Raw genomic sequence first — 21,662 nt, 5'->3', positions numbered from 1 at the left:
AAAAAATAGGGGTGCCTGGGTGGCTCAGTTGGTTGAGAGTCCGACTTCGGCTCAGGTCATGATCTCGCAGTCTGTGAGTTCAAGCCCCATGTTCTGTGCTGACAGTTCAGAGCCTGGAGCCTGCTTTGGATTCTATGTCTCCCCCTCTCTCTGCTCCTCCCCCTGCTCATGCTCTCTCTCTCTCTCTCTCAAAAATAAACATTTAAGAAAAAATTTTTAATAAAAAAATAAAAAGACCGAAACTCAAAATTGTTACAGCAGGAAATAGTGAAATGAAGATCTTATTTAGAATGTAATTGTAAATGGCAGAAAAGAGTTAAAAGAATGAAATGGATCTGTCTCCAAGGGGTGGAGAACAGTGGAGCAGGGATCTTCTTTTTCAAAATAAAACTTTTAGGGGTGCCTAGATGGCTCAGTCGTTTAAGCATTCAACTCTTGGCTCAGGTCATCATCTCACAGTTTTTGAGTTCGAGCTCTGAGTAGGGCTCTGTGCTGACAGCACAGAGTCTGCTTGGGATTCTCTCTCTCCCTCTCTCTCTAACCCTCCTGATTGCTCTCACTCTCTCTCCGAAAATAAATAAACTTAAAAAATTTAAATAAAACTTTTAGCACTATTTCATTTTCCATATATGTACATGTATTATTTTAATAAAAACAGAAATTAAAAAATTAAATATCTACTATATAAAGCAGAGGTTGGGGGGCACCTGGTTGGCTCAGCCGGTTGAGCGACCAACTTCAGCTTAGGTCACGATCTCATGGTTCATAGATTCGAGCCCTGCATCAGGCTGTGTGGACAGCTAGGAGCCTGGAGCCTGCTTCAGATTCTGTGTCTCCATCTCTCTCTGCCCCTCCCCTACTCACACACTCTCTCTCTCTCTCTCCAAAATAAATATTAAAAAAAAAAAAATTTAAAAAACAGAGGTCAGCAAACTTTTTCTGTAAAGTGCTAGAGAGTAAATATTTTAGGACTTGCAGGCTATGTAGTCTGTCATGACTACACAACCCTGGCATTTTAGTGTGAAAGCAGCCATAGATAATATGTAAACAAATGGGCATGGTTGTGTCCCCATAAGACTTTATTACAAAAAGAGGTGTAAGATTTGGTCCACAGGCCATAGTGTGCCATACTTGCTATAAATAATGTTTTGAACGTTAAAGTCAGATGTGGTTCAACACCCAGTTCCACTCAGTAAGTTACTTACATTGAGCAATTGCTCAAACTCTCTGTGCCCAAATTTCCACATCTGTAAAGGGGAATATTCATAACAGCAACCTCATAAATTTATCATATGATAATGATGTGATTAATAATTATATCCAACAAAAATCATTAGATACTAAAAAGTTGTTGGGAGATGTTCACAGTGTCTCAAATGAACACCTGTCGACTTATTTGTTAAAAACAAAGGGCTATATATTGGGAATGTACCTAATGCTACAGAATTGCACTTAAAAATGGTTAAAAGGAGGGTTGCCTGGGTGGCTTAGTAGGTTAAGCATCCAACTTCAGCTCAGGTCATGACCTCACAGTCCGTGAGTTCCAGCCCCACATCCAGCTCTGTGCTGACAGCTCAGAGTCTGGAGCTACTCAAATTCTGTGTGTGTGTGTCTCTCTCTCTGCCCCTCCCCCACTTGCATGCTGTCTCTCTCTCAAAAATAAACATTAAAAACATTTATGTTTAATGGTTAAAATGATAAATTCTATGTTATATATATTTTGCCACAATAAAAAAAAAAGAGGGAGGGGCGCCTAGGTGGCTCAGTTGGTTAAGTGTGCAACTCTTGATTTCAGTCCAGGTCATGATCTCACAATTGTGGGATACAGTCCTGAGTCAAGCTCTGAGCTGACAGTGTGGAGCCTGCTTAGGATTCTCTCTCCCTCTCTCTCTGCCCCTGCCCCACTTGTGCATGTGCACTCGTGTTCTCTCTCAAAATAAATGAACATTTTTTTAAAAAGAAGGGAGAGTAATTTAACATAATAAAGGTTCATATATCCTTCATGCAAGATCTAAGAGTCTGGTGGCCCTGGCCATCCTGTCGCTGTGTCATCTAGCACACATGACCTCCAAGGTCATCACTGCAGGGGTAGAAAGAGTTGGAAAAGTCACACTGGTTCATAGCTGCCTTAGGCCAGAAGTGATATGGATCACTTCTGGTCACAGTTCACTGGACAGCTCTTGTCACAAGGCCCCAACTTAATTGCAGTAGAGGCTAGGAAATTTAAGGTATTTGAATATTCGGTGACTACTGTCTCTTCCACATCCATTCCCCCCCCAACCCCACTCCAATATGAACCCCTAGAAGGCAGGAGGTTCTTCTTGATTCTTCTTGGCACCCCAATGACTAGCATGGAACCTTGCTCACGCAGGGCTAGGAAGGGAGGGTTTGGTGAGTGATTAAATACATAATGTAGGATATGCAGACAAAGCATATTTTTTAATTTTTTACAAACTAACTTTATAAGGCAAGAGTTACACTTCTCACACTTAAAAAGCAACTTGATACTTTTCTAAACAATATCTTAAAAGATTCAACCTCTTATGACAGAAAAGGACAACTTCGTCCCTGCCCATAAAGTAAAACATGGAATCATTTTTCTTACATTTTTTCCAGTTACTTCTTCGGGGGGGGGGGGGGGGGGGGGGGGGAACAACTTACCTTTTCTAAAACTGTCCACAACCATTTTCCCATTATAAAATTAAAATATCTTTATTGTAGAAACATCTATTAAAAAATAAGGAAGTAAAATTTGGCTGGATCCCCACCAACAGATGACTTTTTTTATATGTGATTGAGTTTGTATTATGTTTAAATTTTTTTTTAATGTTTATTTATTTTTGAGAGAGAGACAGAGCATGAGGAGATGGAGAGAGAGGGAGACACAGAATTTGAAGCAGGCTCCAGGATCTAAGCTATCAGCACAGAGCCCAATGCAGGGCTCGAACCCACGAACCTGAGATCATGACCTGAGCCAAAGTCGGATGTTTAACTGACTGAGCCACCCAGGCGCCCCTTACAGTTATTTATTTATTTTGAGAGAGAGGGAGAGGGAGAGGGAGAGAGCATGAACCCCAAGCAGGCTTCATGCTTATAGTGCGGAGCCCAATGAGGGGCACAAACTCATAAACTGTGAGATCGTGACCCAAGCCGAAACCAAGAGTCAGATGCTTAACCAAGGGAGTCCCACAGCTGCCCCAAGTTTATATGTATGTTTAATGTGTACATGTGTATGTGCATATTTGTTAAACAAAAGGAGAATCAAGTCTGGGAAGCATATCTTATCCTGCACCTCAAATCTTCTCGGCCTTGCCTGTCTCTGAGGCCTTTGATCAGTTTTTCCACCCTGGTTGTCATTAGGTGGAACAAATGGGCATGAGTTTTAAATGAATGCACATAGGTACAACCACTGGTCCCTTACTTCCTGCTCATGGTAATGCCTCTCACTCCCACCCCTGGCCTCCCTCTTGCCTTTGAGGTGTGAGAACCTGTGGGGTCCACCTGATGTCCATACATGTACAACCTGAAGTTTGAGGGAGTTAATATACCAGGGGCAAACCTTTTACCAATAAGATGCAGAAGCTGAGGGAGAAATTCTTCTTCCTTCGGGTGTATTGTCCTGGGACACAGTACTTCAGACATCCTCCTGAGAGACAGCTTTAGGAAACCAGTCAGTTGTACCTTGTTACCAAGCGGTGGCCAGCTTGGACATGTACTCTTGAACCGACTTAATCTCCTCTCCTCAATTCCCCTTTCCTTACTTCTGCTTCCTGAAAAAATAACAGCCCATAAGCTTTTGTCTCAAGCTCTAGGTTCTGGGATACCCAGATATAGAGATACCATGGATGCTCCGCTAATTATCCCTTCAGCTCTTACCACAGTAGTGCACCCTGCCCTAACTTCCAAATGCCAACATTTGTATCTCTTTACCTGAAGGCCTTTTTTGGCATCCAGGGCCCATTTTTGTACCTGTTCATGCTAAGCTAGAAGTGTCAGAGAAATGATGCCCCTGGGAGCAGCCCTCTAACAGTGACTGACTAGAGCTGGTGTTTAAGGACCCTAGATTTCTTACCCCCTTTGTGAGATAACACTGAGCTGTGAGTTCTACATTGGCTCAAGTTCCCCAGTCAAATTAGGTTTGGTTGACCACTGGTGGTGACTGGCTTGACCATGCATGCTCCGTGGACTGCCTTTTCTTTCCCATCTCACTTCCCTCTGCTCTACCAGTACATCCTGGGCTCTACTCTCAGACAAGCTACCTACATTTGGCGAAAAATGTAGGGAGAGCAAAAGATACCTTTACAATGGAAAAACCTGGCAGATGCTTCCTTAATTAGGTAATCAAACATAATGTCACCAGTAATAATCACATCATAAGCTTCCTGATGGATACACTGAAAAGGTCACATCACTTAGAAAGTATTTCTACCAATTTAATCATGACTTTAACTAAGAGGAAATAATCAGACAAGTTGAAATCTACAAGGCTTGGACTCAAACTATGTCAATGTCAATGTCTCAAAAAACCAAAACAAAGCAAAACAAAGAGGCTACTGAATGCCTCTAGATTAAGAGACTAAAGACACACAATGTCTTTTTGCAACTTATTCTCAAGTCATTCAACTAATAAAACATCATTCAACGAATAAAATGTGTGTGTGTGCATGTGCAAAGAGAATGAGAGGAAGATAAATCGAAGTAACAAATTTATGAATCCAGGTGAAGGATACGCAGGCCTCCCTTGTATAACTTTTCTGAAGGCTTCAAATGTTTCAAAACAAAATGTTAGGAAAGACTTCCTGCATAGACAAGGTTATGGCAGCTACATAAATCCAAATATCCCAATACATCCAATGCAGATCAAAAAAGAGGAACAAATAAAAACACAAATATCCTGTATCTTCTAATATAATTAGAAGACTGAAGCTTCCTTTTCAAACCAGGGCCCCGGCAGAATGGCTCCTGCAAATAAGGGCGTTGAGAAGAAGGGCCGTTCTGCCATCATTCTGCCATCAACGAGGTAGTGACCAGAGAAAATATCATCAACATTCACAAGCACATCCATGGACTGGGTTTCAGGAAGTGTGCCCCTCAGACACTCAAAGAGATCTGGAAATTTGCCATGAAGGAGATGGGAACTCCAGATATGCATGTTAACATGAGGCTCAACAAAGCTGTCTGGGCCAAAGGAGTAAGTAACGTTCCAAACTGTATCCATATACAGTTGTCCAGATAATGTTAATGAGGATGAAGATTCACCAAACAAGCTCTATATGTTGGTGACCTATGTACCTGTCACCACTTTCAAAAATCTACAGTTAATGTGAATGACAACTAATCGTTGATTGCCAAATAAAGGTATGCTGCAAAAAAGAAAGAAGAGGAGAAGGAAAAAGAAAAGAAGAAAACTGAAAATACTACAAGTTTCAAAATGCCAGCAATTTCTGGTGGAGATATTTCTCAAATGTTCATCATAACCCTTCAAGGAAAGTAAGGTGAGATGTAGGTGGGAAGAGAAGTGCATACAAGAAAGAGGAGGATGGAGAGCATAAGATGGAACTAAAATTGCTCCCCAGAAAAGAAAACCCACTTTTAGTATGAAGATACTAACAAAGAGTTTCGGTAGGTCAGAGCAGTCCAGAAATAAAAGGTATACACAACTCAAGGAGGCAGTCTTGGAAAGCCAGTGTTTCTGGAGAGAAGAGGGCAAAAAGGAATGAGAGGTGCCCTTGAAACTGTGCCGTAAAGGGCAGATGACAGATCCTGTAAGATAAGAGAATATTTAAAAGTCAGGGGACATATAATCATGCCTCCCAAAAAGCCTTCTAATAAAGAAACCATACTCACTACACTTACAAAAGAATAGAAACTGGGGCACCTGGGTGGCTCAGTCGGTTAAGCGACCGACTTCAGCTCAGATCATGATCTCACAGTCTGTGGGTTTGAAACCCGCATCAGGCTCTGTACTGAGAGCTCAGAGCCTGGAGCCTGCTTCGGATTCTGTCTCCCTCTCTCTGCCCCTCCCCCGCTCACGCCTCTGTCTGTCTCTCTCTTTCTCTCAAGAGTAAATAAACATTTTTTAAAAATTAAAAAAAAAGAATAGGAACTATTCTTGATAGGAATCTTGTAAACCACCTGACAACCAATGTTGTTCACAAAATGCAAAATAAAAAAAAGTCCATGAACTTAAAGACAGTGCAATAGAATTATACAATCTGAAGAGGAGAAAAAGACAGACTGAAAATAATGAAAGAGCCTCAGGGTCCTGTGGAATAATATAAAAACAGCTAACACAGATATAATTGGAAGTCTCAAAAGAAGGGATTAAAGAGAATGGAAAACAAAAACAAACAAAAATTTGAATGGCTTGAAATTTCCTAAATTGGGTGACACGCATATATTTATACATTTAAGGTCAGCAAACCTCAAGCAGGATAAATACAAAGAAAATCACACTTAGACACACCCTAGGCAAATTGCTGAAAACCAAAAATAAAGAGAAAATCTTGAAAGCAGTCAAAGAAAAATGGCCCATCATATACAAAATAATAATAAAAATGATGTCTCCACCTTACAATAGTTTAAAAGACATACTTAGGAATAAATTTAAGGAAAGGTGTAGAAGACCTCCCTGTTGGAACACTACAAACAGTATTAAAAAAAAATTAACACCTAAGTAAAAAGGGAGATGTACCATGTTCATAGATTTCAAGAGTCAATAACCATTAAGATGTTAATTTTTCCCAAATTGATCTAAAGATTAAATGCCATCCCAGTCAAATTCCTCACAGACTTTTTTGTAGAAATTGATAAAATGATTCTAATATTTATATGGAAAATGCAAAGGAACTGCATTAGACTGTCCACATCAATCTTGAAAAACAACAAAGTTGAAGGACCTACACTATGTGACTTCATGACTTACTATAAAAGCTCCAGTAATTAAAATAGAATTAAAACTGACATAAGAATTGATCGGTGGAACAGGAAAAAAAGCCCAGAAACCAACCACCACTCAAACAGTCACAAGAATGCAATCCCGGGGCGCCTGGGTGGCTCAGTCGGTTGAGCGTCCGACTTCGACTCAGGTCATGCTCTCGCGGTCTGTGAGTTCCAGCCCCGAGTCGGGCTCTAGGCTGATGGCTTGGAGCCTGGAGCCTGCTTCCGATTCTGTGTCTCCCTCTCTCTCTGCCCCTCCCCCATTCATGCTCTGTCTCTCTCTGTCTCAAAAATAAAATAAAGTTAAAAAAAAAAAAAAAAAAAGAATGCAATCCCAATCGGAAAGGTACAAATGTAATGCAATGGCATTTTCAACAAATGATCTGACAACTGAATATCTCTATGGGGAAAAATGTTCATAGTTTTCACAAAATATTTTTTATACCATTCACAAAAACCAGAGACAAATCATAGGCCTAAATATAAAAGCTACAACTACAGGGGCACCTGAGTGGCTCAGCTGGTTAAACATCTGACTCTTGATTTCAGTTCAGATCATGATCTCACGGTTTGTGAGTTTGAGCCCTACATCGGGCTCTACGCTGATAGCACATGGAGCCTGCTTGGGATCCTCTCTCTTCCTCTCTCTCTCTGCCCTTTTCTGCCCATCTCTCTCTCCTCTACTCACAAAATAAATAAATAAAAATTTTTAAAAAGCTACAACTATAGGGGCACCTGGGTGGCTCAGTCGATTAAGCATCCAACTTCAGCTCAGGTCATCATCTCACAGTCCGTGAGTTCAAGCCCCACGTGGGGCTCTGTGTTGACAGCTCGGAACCTGGAGCCTGCTTCAGATTCTTTCTCTGCCCTTCCCCTGCTCACACTTTGTCTCTCTCTCTCTCTCTCTCTCAAAAATAAAAAAAGATTAAAAAAAATTTTTTTTAAATAAACATTAAAAAAAAAGGAAAATAAAAAAAATTTTAATAGAAATAACATATAATCCAATAATTAAACTACTGGGTGTTCACCCCTCCTTAAAAAATGAAAACACTAATTTGAAAAGATATATGCAGCTTTATGTTTATTGCAACATTATTTTTTTTTTTTTAATTTTTTTTTTTTTAATGTTTATTTATTCTTGAGACAGAGAGAGACAGAGCATGAACGGGGAGAGGCAGAGAGAGAGGGAGACACAGAACTGGAAGCAGGCTCCAGGCTCCGAGCCATCCGCCCAGAGCCCGATGCGGGGCTCGAACTCACAGACCACAAGATCGTGACCTGAGCTGAAGTCAGCGCTTAACCAACTGAGCCACCCAGGCGCCCCTATTGCAACATTATTTTAAAAAGCCAAGATATGGAAGAAGTCTAAACATCCATCAATAGATGAATAGATAAAATGAAAAAGGATTGAAATCTTGACATTTGCAACAACATGGATGGATCTAGAGAGTATAACGCTAACTGAAATAATTTAGTCAGAGAAAGACAAATGTCGTATGATTTCAGTAATATATAGAATAAACAAATGAATACATAAACAAACACAAAACAGAATCAGACCTATATGGTTGCCAGAGGAAGGGAGTTGGGAGGATAGTCAAAATGAGTGAAAGGAGTAGAAAATAGAGACTTGCAGTCATGCAACGGGAATAAAAGGCACAGCATAGAGAATACAGTCAATGATGTTATCATAGTGTTGTATGGTGACAGATGGTAGCTACACTTGTGGTGAGGCCAGCATAACATACACAGATATTGAATTACTATGTCATACACCCGAAATTAATGTAATGTTGTGTGTCAACTATCTTCAAATAAAAATTTTAAAAATCTTTTCCCAAAAAATAAATAAAATTTTTTAATTAAAAAAAAAAGCTACAACTATAAAATTTCTAGAACAAAATATATGACTATATCTTTACATCCTAGAGGTGGTCAAGATTTCTTAGGACTCAGAAAGCTATAACTATAAAAGAAAAAAATGATAAACGTGACTACATCAAAACGTAATGCTGTGCTTATCAAAGGACACTCTATGAAAATGAATAGGCAACCACAAAAGACTGACATCCAGGATATAAAAAAGAAAAAGATATAACTCCTACAACTCAATAATAAAGACCAATAACCCAATTTTAAGTGGTCAAAATCTGAGCAGGCACTTAACAAAGAAAGATATACAAATGTCAATAAGCACAGGAAAGTGTTCAACAGCATTAGTAATCAAGGACTAAAATTAAAACCATAATGACACACCCCTCTGTACCCTCCAGAATGGCTAAAAATAAAGATTGCAGCACCAAAAGTTGGCAAGGATGTGAAGCAACTGGAATTCTCATACACTGTTGACTAGAAACAAACTGGTAAAACTATTCAGCTGTAAGCACATGCCACCCTTCAAGAAAAAAGAATAATGACTTGAAGATGGAGCCTCAGGTTCAGAGGGTAGAGCAGCAGCCACAGAAGATTATCCCCAGGCCTTGAATCCTAAATGGCCCTTTATGTGCCCTGGAGATCAGTCCTGTTAGGTAGGTGTAGGTACTTGCCTATTCATTTTCATAGAGTTGTCTTTGATGAGAAGTTTTAAATTTGATGTAATCATATTTGTCTTTTTTTTTTTTTTTTAAGTGGGGATTGCTTTCTAAGTCTTGTCTAAGAAACCTCTACACACCCCCAGGTCATGAAGATATGCTTTTATATTTTCTTCTACAAGCCTTAAAGTTTTATAATTTTGGAAATAAAACTGGTAATTTCTTTAGAAATTAAACATGCATCTGCCATATGACCCAAGAATTCTTCTGAAAGATGGTTTCTGAGAGAAATAAACACATATGGCCAAGAAAAGATTTGTGGGACGGAAAGGGAAAGAGCTTGAACCAGGGCAGGGGCTGTGAGCAAGAAATGGATGAATTGGAGAGATATTAAGAAGGTCAACGAGATTAGCAAGAATGTTTTTATTCTTATCCACTTCCTTTTCACCTAAAAGCATTTCTAATTATACACGAAAGGAGGGAGGAAGGAGTAAGAGGGAATGAGGAATGTTACATATGGAAATTTTTCTCTTTTGTCTGACTTTTTCTCATCTTTATTAAAGACTGGACAGGCAGGGCATGATCATGAAGGGTATTGTAAGCCACCTTAAAAAACTTGAAACATTGGGGTGCCTGGGTGGCTCAGTTGGTTCAACTTCCAATTCTTGATTTCGGCTCTGCGCTGGGCGTGGAGCCTGCTTAAGATTCTTTCTCTCAAAATAAATACATAAATATTTTTTTTTAAAAAAAGGTTCTCTCTCTCCCTCTGCCCCTCTCCCACTTGTGCACGCACACACTCTCTCTCAAAAAAAAAAAAAAAAAAAAAAGCTTAAACATTAGCTTGTAAACCATGGGAGAGCAATGGAAATTTTAAACTAAGTCAGTTAAGTCTCTGAAATCTCTTCTTTGTCAACAGTGAATAACTGAGGAAGAGATCAGTTAGAAGTTTATGTTACCACAGTCCAGAGAAAAAATGATAAAGGAAAATCATGGAAATGTTGAGAAAGGATGGACTCTGGATATGGTTTTCAGGAGGCAGAATTGACAGAACTTAGTGATGAGGGAGGTTCTGATTCCAAGGGATAAGAACAGCAGGATTGGGTATTAAGGCTTTTTCTTTTATTTTCATTTATGTACATGCTGCTATATTTGTGAAACTTCAAATGTTGTCTGTTCTTTCAAGTTTTATGCACCTTACACTCTAAGAATTAATCTATGTTCCTACAGCCTTTTAGACATACATCAAAGCACATATTGCACTGTAATCCACACTCAGCCATTCAAGAGCAAAAGAGCCATATACTGGGGCGCCTGGGTGGCACAGTCGGTTAAGCGTCCGACTTCAGCCAGGTCACGATCTCGCGGTCCGTGAGTTCGAGCCCCGCGTCAGGCTCTGGGCTGATGGCTCGGAGCCTGGAGCCTGTTTCCGATTCTGTGTCTCCCTCTCTCTCTGACCCTCCCCCATTCATGCTCTGTCTCTCTCTGTCCCAAAAATAAATAAAAAACGTTGAAAAAAAAAATTTAAAAAAAAAAAAAAAAAAAAAAAAAAAAAGAGCCATATACTAATTACCGATAATTGGCATTAGTGAGCCAATAATGAAATTGGTTATACAGGCAATTCTCATTATTCAAGGTAGTCTATAAAGTCGCCATGAACCCCAAATTATCAAATACCAAACCACTACTCCTAGGAGAAACACAAGATTAGGTTCCTGTGAGCCTCTGGTCACAATATTTTCTTACATCAGTCAATACATAATCTTGTTTGATGTGTGTTTCTGTTGAAAGATACCTTATTCAATACATATTAACTCCTTAACATTGAACCCACAGCCAGCAGCATATAACTCCTACCTGAACAAGCTTATCTAAAGGAAGCTTTCCTTTCTCTGTGAGACATCACAGGCTTCTTACACTGGTAATGCTAGACAGCACTTCAGCAATATGCTTGGAGGCCATTCCAAACTGAAATCGCTAACAAAAAGTATGAAAATGAGAAAAATGTGACACTAAATATACTTAAAAGCACCGTGAGTGTTGAATTAGGGGTTACAAAGAAATTTTAGTGAGTAGGTGAATTCCCCAAAACACATTCCATGAATAATGAGGACTGAACAGGGTTTTTGTTTTGACATAAAACTTCTCTCCCACAGCTAGCTCAGTTATATTTTTCATACTCATCTCCAGCTACACCCAGCTCGTATCACAAGGTAACAACAGGTCATGGCACACATCACACAGAAACAGAAATATTTCTCTGCTTTCACTACAGTTAGTGGTCTAAGAGACAAGACTTTAAAAAGACAAACTTCCCTAAAAGATCCCAGACCCAAGGCCACTAAAATATCTGAGCCAGTCCCGGAGTTAAATAATGCTGGCTTATGAGAATTTAGTTCAAAAATGTGACTCAAACTGTGATTTGTATGGAGGAAAAAGGTCTAGTAATGCAAAAGTAATGCAGAAGTACAAAAAACTCAAATGTCCATTAACTAAATGGACAAACAAAATGTGGAATATCCCTACAACAGATTGTTACTCAACCATAAAAAAGAGCGAAGAACGGGCACAGGCTAGAACATGCATGAACCTTCAAAACATTATGCTACGTGAAATAAACCCATCATACAAAAAAACAAAAACTGTAGGATTCCACTTCTGTGAAATATCTAGAATTGGCAAATTCAAAGGCAAAAAGATGATTACTGGGGTGAGGATAGGAGCAAATGAGAAGTGCCCGCTAATGAGTTGTGGGTTTCTTTGGGGGGTGATAAAAATGTTCTGGAACTAGACAATGGTGATGGTCGCAAAGCCCTGTGAATATACTAAAACCACCTAACTGTTTAAATGGATGAAATGTAATCGTATGTGAATTGTATCTCAATTAAAAAAAAAAATCTATAAAGGCTAAATATGCGGCTAAACTTGAGTATGAAATTCTTTAAAATGGATAATTCCTTCCCTCCTGATATTCATCCCAACTCCGTGCAGCTACCGACACAAACTTCAGCACCCTTCACTCCGGTCAATAAGCAGCCTCTGGAGCTCTCGCGCCGTGCAGGGGGCCGCCACAATTAACAGTACGCTGCTGCACCCCCGTCGTGGCGTCTCGTAGTGTTGGTCCAAGTTTCCTGTGCCCCTGTCCCTCCTAACCACACTCTCAGCAAGCCGTGATCCTGACCCCTACTGTACTAATTAGTACAGGCCTCGGGACACAGGATCACTCTGCCGTGGCCAGGAAGAGCTCAACCGCCGCCCCAAGCGATCTGCTCAGAACCTGCGACGCCCCACGATCCACAGTCCCCAGCCGGAACCACCCCAACTGGGCCGTTCCCCCCTCCCTCCTCACTTACGCGCTTCTGGCAGCGCGCGGTGCACGCAGGGAGCTCGGTCTACGCTATGTACAAAGGGAACCTAGTTTAGATAGAGCCGCGCAGAGGAGACTGGGAAAGCAGTGCCAAAGAACCCTGGGAAGAAGGTCCAAATCAAGAGCGAGCCCTGGGCGGGGAAGGACAGGAGGAGGAGCCGTAAATCAAGGCGGGGAAGGGGAGAAGAGCCGCAAAGCAATCTGCCGAAGCCGTAAAGCAAGCTGGAAGCACGACGCTGACCTCGATGTGCAAAACCACTCCTCGCGTCACTCCCTCTGCCTCCATTTATCCCTGCGGCTGCCTGTAATTCTTGCAGCTGCCCAGGTCTCGGCTGCCCCCTAGTGGGCCGGGTGAACTCACGTGGGGCATTCCAGCGCCTTCATGAAAGACCTCAACAAACCCAATCCAGATAGAATGAGGCGACTGGGCGGAGTAGGAATTTCTCAGTACCCGGCCGTGCACGCGAGGGATTGTGCAGGATAAGAAAAACATGCTTTTAAGTCTTATTAAGAATGGTCATCAGAGCCCTTCATAGATTCCACCCCAGAAAGGAACAGCAAACCGAGGCAGTGTGGACATGTTTGCTCACTAAGCCTTCTTCATCTACTGCCACCTCCGCACACACCCGCTCATCACCTGATGGCTTCTTAAATTAGCTGGGACCGGAGGGAAGTGACAGTATGGCGACATGGGGGAAGGGAGTTCTTTAGAATGGCCCTTGGAACTGTGCCTTGCAACTGGGTGATGACTGCACATCCTGTCAGAAATGTTCAAAAACAAGATTAAAATGTTTAGTCATCACAAGCCCGTCTTAATTACTTAAGAACTCCAACAAAATCATTCTCATACATTTTCAAATTGGTTGTTTCAATACACTCCTTTTAACCAGACGGTTCATTACCTGAGCAACAATACTCCAGGGCAATACATCTAGTCATTTCCTGAATGACTACTCACTCTTCCTAGTAACACCATGGGAAGCTGAGTAAAAAGTCTAGAATCAGACCGAATGCATAAACAATGTATTTGGTAAAGGGAGCATTTCAAATTAACCAAGAAAGGAATGGTTTACTTTTAAAACGGTGCTGGGACGATTAGTTAACTGTCTGGGTTAGATTTCTTATCAAAACGTACAATAAAATCAATTACAATTAATTCAAGAGTGAAATGCTAAACACAGAGATACACATAAAACAAAGTAAAAAATATAGAGATGAGCATCCGACCTCAGAATGGAGAAGGGTTTTCTAAGTATAAAATGAGAAATTGTAAGGTAAAAGATGAACAAATGTAACCAAATAAACTTTTTAAACTTCTGGAAGTTGAAAATAAAATAAACTTTAGAAGTAAATAAGAAAAAGAAGGACTATCATGAATGGCAAAGAGAGCTTGTGTATAAAAAGTTCTAACAACTCAAGAATGACGTGGGGCACCTGTGTGGCTCAGTCACTTAAGCCTAGGACTCTTGATTTTGCCTCAGGTCATGATCTCATGGTTGATGAGTTCCAGCCCCGCCTCCTGCTCTGTACTGAGAGGTTGGAGCTTGCTTGGGATTCTTGGATTGTCTCTCTCCCTCTTTCTCTGCACCTACCCTGCTTACACTCTCTCTCTCTCTATCTCTCTCTCAAAATAAATAAACTTGAAAGAAAGAAAGAAAGAAAGAAAGAAAGAAAGAAAGAAAGAAAGAAAAAGAAAAAGAAAGAAAGAAAAGAAAAGAGAATAACAGACAGGGGAGCCTGTGGCTCAGTCAAACCTCAGTTAAACCTCCGACTTAGCTCAGGTCATGTTCTCCCCGTTCATGGGTTCAGCCCTGCGTGGGGCTCTGTGCTGACAGCGCAGAGCCTGGAGCCTGCTTCGGATTCTGTGTGTCCCTCTTTCTGTCCCTCGCCACTCACACTCTGTCTCTCCCTGTTTCTCAAAAATGAATAAACATTTGGGGCACCTGGGTGGCTCAGTTGGTTAAGCGTCCGACTTCAGCTCAGGTCACGATCTCACGGTCCGTGAGTTCGAGCCCCGCATTGGGCTCTGGGCTGATGATGGCCCAGAGCCTGGAGCCTGCTTCCGATTCTGTATCTCCCTCTCTCTCTGACCCAACCCCGTTCATGCTCTGCCTCTCTGTCTCAAATAAACGTTAAAAAAATATTAAAAAAAAAATGAATAAACATTTAAAAATTAAAAAAAAAAAAAAGAATAACAGGCAAATGGGGTGCCTAGGTGGCTCAGTCTGTTGGTTTGGACTCTTGATTTTAGCTCAGGTCATGATCCCAGGGTCATGGGATAGAGCCCCACGTTGGCTCCACGCTGAGCATGGAGCCTGCTTAAGATTCTCCCTCTCACCCTCTGCCCCTCTTCCTCTCTCTCTCTCTCTCAAATTAAAATTAATTAATTAATGTTGTCTGTTAATATTCAGTGTAGGTGATACTCTTACACTGCTAATAGGAATATAAACTGATGCAACCTTTCAGGAAAGAAAACTGGCAATATATATTGAAAATATATACCCTCTGACCCAGGAATTCAACTTCCAGGACCTTATCAACTAAAGAAAATATCAGGGATGTACACAAAGATTTCTACCCTAAAAATTACTGGAAACAAATTAAAATACCACATTATAGGATCTGTTCAATAATACAGCCATGAATGGGGCGCCTGGGTGGCTCAGTCAGCTGAGCTTCCAACTCTGGCTCAGGTCATGATCTCATGGCTGGTGAGTTGGAGCCCCGGGTCGGGCTCTGTGCTGACAGCTCAGAGCCTGGAGCTTGCTTAGGATTCTGTGTCTCCCTCTCTCTCTCTGCCCCTCCCCCACTCGTGCCATGTCTCTGTCTCTCAAAAATAAATAAACATTAAAAAAATTAAAAATAATAATAATAATACAACCATTAAAAATCATGTTTTGAGGGGCACCTCTGTGGCTCAGTCAGTTGGGCATCAGACTCGATTTTAGCTCAGGTCAGGGTCCCAAGGTGGAGGCTGCTTGAGATTCTCTCTCTTTCCCTCTGCCCCTCTCATCAGCTTGTGCTCTGTCTCTTTCTCTTTAAGAAAATAAAAATAAAAAATAAATCATGTTTAGAAAAATGTCCATTGACATGCAAAAATGTTCAAGATCCTTTCCTGTGGAAAAAGCAGAGTCCCAAACTATACATATAAAACAGCTTACCTGCATCCAGTAGGATAGCTAATAGTAATTTTAAAAATAGAAAATACTGAGGCACCTGGGTGCCTCAGTTGATTGAGTGTCCAACTTTGGCTCAGGTCATGATCTCATGGTTCATGGGTTCAAGCCATGTGTCGGGCTCTGTGCTGACAACTCAGAGCCTCAAACCTGCTTTGGATTCTCTGTCTCCCTCTCTCTCTGCTCCTCCCCTGCTCACACTCTGTCTCTCTCAAAATAAATAAACATTAAAAATTTTTTAATAGAAAATACCAAGTATTGATGAAAAGGTAGAAAAATTGGAACCCCTGTACACTATTGGTGGGAATGTAAAATGGGGCAAACACTACAGAAAATTGTATAGTCATTCTTCAAAATATTAATGGAATTACCATATGATCCAGCAGTTCTACTTCCAGGCATATACCCTAAAGAATTGAAAGCATAGTCTTCTGTTTTTTAATGTTTATTTATTTTTGGGAAAGTGCATGTGTGCAAGCAGGGGAATGGCAGAAAGAGAATCCCAAGCAGGTTTCATGCTGTCAGCACAGAAATAGGCTCAAACTCACAAACTGTGAGTTTGCAATCAGGAGTCTGTCACTTAACCAGGCCACCCAGGTGCCCCCAAAGCATAGTCTTAAAGAGATATTTGTACACCCATGTTCATAGCAACATTATTCACAATTGACAAAAGGAGAAAGCAACCCGTGTCCACTGACAGCTGAATGGATAAGCAAAATGTGGCAAATACATACAAAGGAATATGATTCAGTCTTAAAAAGGAAGTAAATTCTAAGGTAACCAATTGAACTTGGGTGGCTCAATTTGTTAAGCGACCTACTCTTGATCTCAGCTCAGGTCTTGATCTCAGGTCATGTTGTAGTCCATGCTGGGTATGAAGCTTACTTAAAAAAAAAAAAAAAAAGTAAATTCTGACACATAGTACAATATAGGTGAAATTTAAGGACATTATGTTAAATGAATTAAGCCCATCCCAAAAAGACAAATACTGTATGATTCTGCTTATGGGAGATACCTGAAGTAGTCAAATTCATAAAGACAAAAAGTAGAAGAGTGTTACCAGGGGAGAGAAAAGGGGGAAATGGAGAGTTGTTATTTCATGGATATTGAGTTTCAGTTTTGCAAGAGGATAAGAGTTCTGGAGACTGGTCGTACAATAATGTGAGTGTAGTTAATACTACTGAGCTGTACACTTAAAAATGATAAAGATGGCAAATTTTATATTATGTGTATTTTACCACAATTAAATGTTTTTTAATGTTTATTTTTGAGAGAGACAGAGACAGAATGTGAATGGGTTAGGGGCAGAGAGAGAGGGAGACACAGAATCTGAAGGAGGCTCCAGGCTCCAAGCTGTCAGCACAGAGCCCGACACGGGGCTTGAACTCACAAGCTGTGACATCATGACCTGAGCTGAAGTCGGACACTCAGCCGACTGAGCCACCCAGGTGCCCCACAATTAAACTTTTTTAATTAAAATAAAATAACTTTTAAAAGCTTGGCTACAATGAAGCAAATCAATTGCATACCTTCAAAAGTTTCCAGTGAACTGATTAATACCTCATTCTTAAATGTGAGAGCAGTAAAGGATCCAAGGAATATCTTTGACATAAAAGCTATCCAGGGGCGCCTGGGTGGCGCAGTCGGTTAAGCGTCCGACTTCAGCCAGGTCACGATCTCACGGTCCGTGAGTTCGAGCCCCGCGTCAGGCTCTGGGCTGATGGCTCAGAGCCTGGAGCCTGTTTCCGATTCTGTGTCTCCCTCTCTCTCTGTCCCTCCCCCGTTCATGCTCTGTCTCTCTCTGTCCCAAAAAATAAAATAAACGTTGAAAAAAAAAAAATTAAAAAAAAAAAAAAAAAAAGCTATCCAAACAAATGCAAAAGCTACCCAAGAGACAAGGCATAAAAATACTTTAAAATAAAAATACTTTTTTCAAAAAAAAACATAAATAATATTCTCAGATAACAAGATACTGTATTCATGAAGGGAATAGTATGTTCTAGGAAAAAGAAAGATACATTTAAAAAGATCTTAAAAATTAAAAATATGACAGCTAGCATAAACACCTCGCTAATAAGTGTGGAAGATAATGTCAAGGAAATTTTCCAGACAATTGATCAAAACAATGGATAATAGACAGTAAGATAATTAAAGTATCAAAGAAATACAATATCTGATGAATAGCTATTCTGGAAAAGGAGAGTAACAAAACACCAGGAAGAAATTAAAAAAAAAAAAAAAACACAGAAGAACTTTTCAGAACTGAAAGACATAGATCTTCAAACTGAAAGGACCCACTCTAGGGCTGGGTATGATTAATTCAAAAGGAGCTACACTGAAAGGGGCACCTGGGCAGCTCAATCGATCAAGCATCCAACTCTTGATTTCGGCTCAGGTCATGATCTCACAGTTCATGAATTCAAGCCCCATGGGCTCTGTGCTGACAGTGTTGAGCCTGCTTAGGATTCGCTGTCTCCCTCTCTCTCTCTGCCCCTCTCCCACATGTGCTTGCTTACACTCTCTCTCTCTCAAAATAAATAAATACACTAAAATAATAATAATAATAAAACAAAAACAAATATTTGAAGAAAAAGGAGCTACACTGAGAAGTTTTAGATCATAGGAGGTGGAGGAAATATCTTAAATGAAAATATCCAGAATGAAAACCAAAAAAGTATCATTACATATAAAGTATCCAGCTACATCAAAAGTATCAGGAATCAGAATGACATTGGACTTCCCTAGCACAGCAATAGAAGTTAAAAGACACTAAAGCAATGCCTTCAAAATTCTGAAGGAAAACAATTTCCAACCTAGAATTCAATACCCAAATTATCAATAAACTGAGAGTAAAAGTAAAGATATTTTTATTTAAAAAATTCTTTTAATGTTTATCTATTTTTGAGAGAGAGACGAACTATAAGCAGGGGAGGGGCAGAAAGAGGGAGACAGAATCTGAAGCAGGCTTCAGACTCTGAGCTGTCAGCACAGAGGCCAAGGTGGGGCTTGAACTCATAACTGTGAGATCATGACCTGAGCCAAAGTCACTTTAACCAACTGAGCCACCCAGGCATCCCAAAAGCAAGGATATTTTTAGACAAACATATCTTCAGAAAAATTTTTTTTCACTTGTTGCCCACCTTTTCTCAGCAGGGAGAGAAGACTATCTCCATCAAAATGTAAAACAAAACTAAGAAAGAGGAAGGCATAGGATTTAGGAAACAGAACCCAACACAGAAGAAAGGCCGTGAAATTTCTGAGACGGTAAGAAGTAGAAATCTCAAAAAGGCAGCTATGCCTTGGGAAATGGACAGCACAGACACTGTAGAGTGTGAAAGAGAGATAAGGCAGGAGCTACCACCACAACCTGTTGTCTTTGTCTCCAGACTCTTCATTTTCATTGAAAAAAGTTTAATGAGGCTCTACAGGAGCTCTACAGGGGCTCTACAGGAACTTATTGTATTATCAGAGACTTTCCTCTACTTGAAGGGCATTAATTCCTAATTTCCAAAGCTATATTTTCACCTTGAAGAAACCCCTAGTTTTTCTTTTGCAATCCCCATGACCTTATCACTTATGACATCCCATTAGAAGCTGGTTTCGAGAGTGCAACTCTTAAAATTAATGGTGACTACATAGATAAAATATATAATAACTATAGTACTTATATGGTGCTAACTTTGTCCCAGGCTCTGTTCTAAGCAGTTTACATGTATTAACATGTTTAATCTTACAACCTTTACAAAAACCTCAGGAGATAACCAGTGAGATAACAGATTCACTGGATCTAAGATGTCAAGTTTAAGACTTCCATTATTTGGGGTGCCTGGATGGCTCAGTTGGTTAAGCTTCTGACTTTGGCTCGGGTCATGATCTCATAGTTCTGAGTTCGAGCCCCGCGTCGGGCTCTGTGCTGACAGCTCAGAGCCTGGCGCCTGCTTCAGATTCTGTGTCTCCCTCTCTTTCTCTGCCCCTGCCCCATTCCTTCTCTCCTTCTCTCTCTCTCTTTCTCTCTCTGTCTGTCAAAAAATAAACATTAAAAAATTAAAAAAAAGACTTACCATTATTTTATTTACCATTAAGAAGGAAAAGAAAAAATTTACAATTAATGATAAATACTTGCTCACTAATATGAAATTTACACCCCATTACTCTGTTTCCTTGCCTTTTTGCATGTACAAAAATGTTTAGTTTCAATGCCAATTTATACTGTAATCTTTCGAAAGACACATCTGGTGTACTAAGATTGCATATAGTTCATTTCAAGTATGAACAATATGAACTGACAATTATGTCACAATTGCCATCTGGGTGACATTAATTGAAATAAGCACCCTGATTTCAGAAATGTTAAAATAATTTTATCTTAGAATCACATAAATTATCCCCAATTTGCAGATACAGGCACAGAGATTTAGTGGTTTACCAAAAACCCACCCAGATAGTAAGTGACTTAGCCCCAACTTTGAACTCAGGTGGTCTGGCTTCAGAGTTAATGCTCTGGCCACCAAGAGACTTTCAGAGCTGAGTAAGATTACACTTTATGCATCTTCAATAATCATTCCATTTCTGGGGCGCCTGGGTGGCTCAGTCGGTTGAGCCTCCGACTTTGGCTCATGTCATGATCTTGCAGTTTGTGCGTTTGAGCCCCGTGTCTGGCTCTGTGCAGACAGCTCAGAGCCTAGAGCCTGCTTCAGATTCTGTGTCTCCCTCTTTCTCTGCCCCTCCCCTGCTCATTCTCTCTCTCTCTCTCTCTCTCTCTCTCTCTCAGAAGTGAATAAACATTTAAAATTTTTTAAAAATAACAATCATTCCATTTCTGCTAGTAGAAACCACACAAGGTAAGAAACCTTGTCTCACAAGTCAGCAAATCTATTTTTTGACTTTAATTGGAAGAAAGTGCTTCTATATCAAACGTTTGTCCTTCTTTATTCATTCTTTGAGACCACAAAAAACAAGTTGAATGCCTCTCTCATATGACAGTGTTTTCATTTTATTTTCCCAAATAAAGAAGGGACTGGTTGTATTGCATTCATTCAACAAGTATTTATGAACATTTATTATGTGCAAAATAACATGCAAGGAACTGTAGAGAATACAAAGAGAATGAAAAACAGTACCTACTCTTTTTTAAAAAAATTTTTTTAATGTTTATTTATTTTTGAGACAGAGAGACAGAGTATGAACGGGGGAGGGGCAGAAAGAGAGGGAGACACAGAATCGGAAGCAGGCTCTGAGCCATCAGCCCATAGCCCGAGGCAGGGCTTGAACTCACAGACCGTGAGATTGTGACCTGAGCTGAAGTCGGACTCTTAGCAGACTGAGCCACCCAAGCGCCCCAAAACAGTACCTACTCTTAAGGAACTTACAGTGTAGTAGGGAAATAAGATATATACAGAAATAACTACTACACAGTCTAAAAATACGAATGATAAGAGGTCCAGATAATGGAATTTGAGGTGAATGAAGATGTTACTTCCAAAGAGTCACCAGGAAGACTTCATGGAGGAAGCAACATGTGAACTGGAATTTAGTATCTGTCTGAACTGATATCAGAACTTAAGCTGTAGAAGGATAGACACTGTTCTTAATGTAACATCCTAGGAGCATTATTTTAAAGTTTATTAAATTTTTGGAAATGCTTTTTCTGAA

The 21,662-nt window shown here is 40.2% G+C and overlaps 1 protein-coding gene and 1 pseudogene across 6 annotated transcripts in view; one reads left to right on the top strand and one right to left on the bottom strand.

Annotated features, from left to right (window-relative positions):
• Positions 1 to 12,928, bottom strand: part of RAD52 (RAD52 DNA repair protein) — a 33,720-nt gene extending 20,792 nt beyond the window's left edge. For 4 of the 6 annotated variants that reach the window (XM_060658798.3, XM_060658801.3, XM_060658803.3 and 1 more), the window contains exon 1: positions 12,821 to 12,928. The gene's annotated coding sequence lies outside the window, so the exon portion shown is untranslated. Of the gene's footprint in view, positions 1 to 3,559; positions 3,771 to 12,820 lie in introns of all 6 variants that reach the window. The other 2 variants (XM_060658799.3, XM_060658800.3) reach the window with 2 other exon arrangements.
• LOC132695404 (large ribosomal subunit protein eL31 pseudogene) lies at positions 4,810 to 5,327 on the top strand (annotated as a pseudogene).
• Positions 12,929 to 21,662: the final 8,734 nt, after the last annotated feature.

Source organism: Panthera onca, chromosome B4 (assembly GCF_046562875.1).
Source record: "Panthera onca isolate mPanOnc1 chromosome B4, mPanOnc1 haplotype 2, whole genome shotgun sequence".
NCBI classification, from domain to species: Eukaryota; Metazoa; Chordata; class Mammalia; order Carnivora; family Felidae; genus Panthera; species Panthera onca.
Note: the sequence above shows the minus strand (reverse complement) of the source record. Positions and strands in the feature narration are given on the sequence as shown.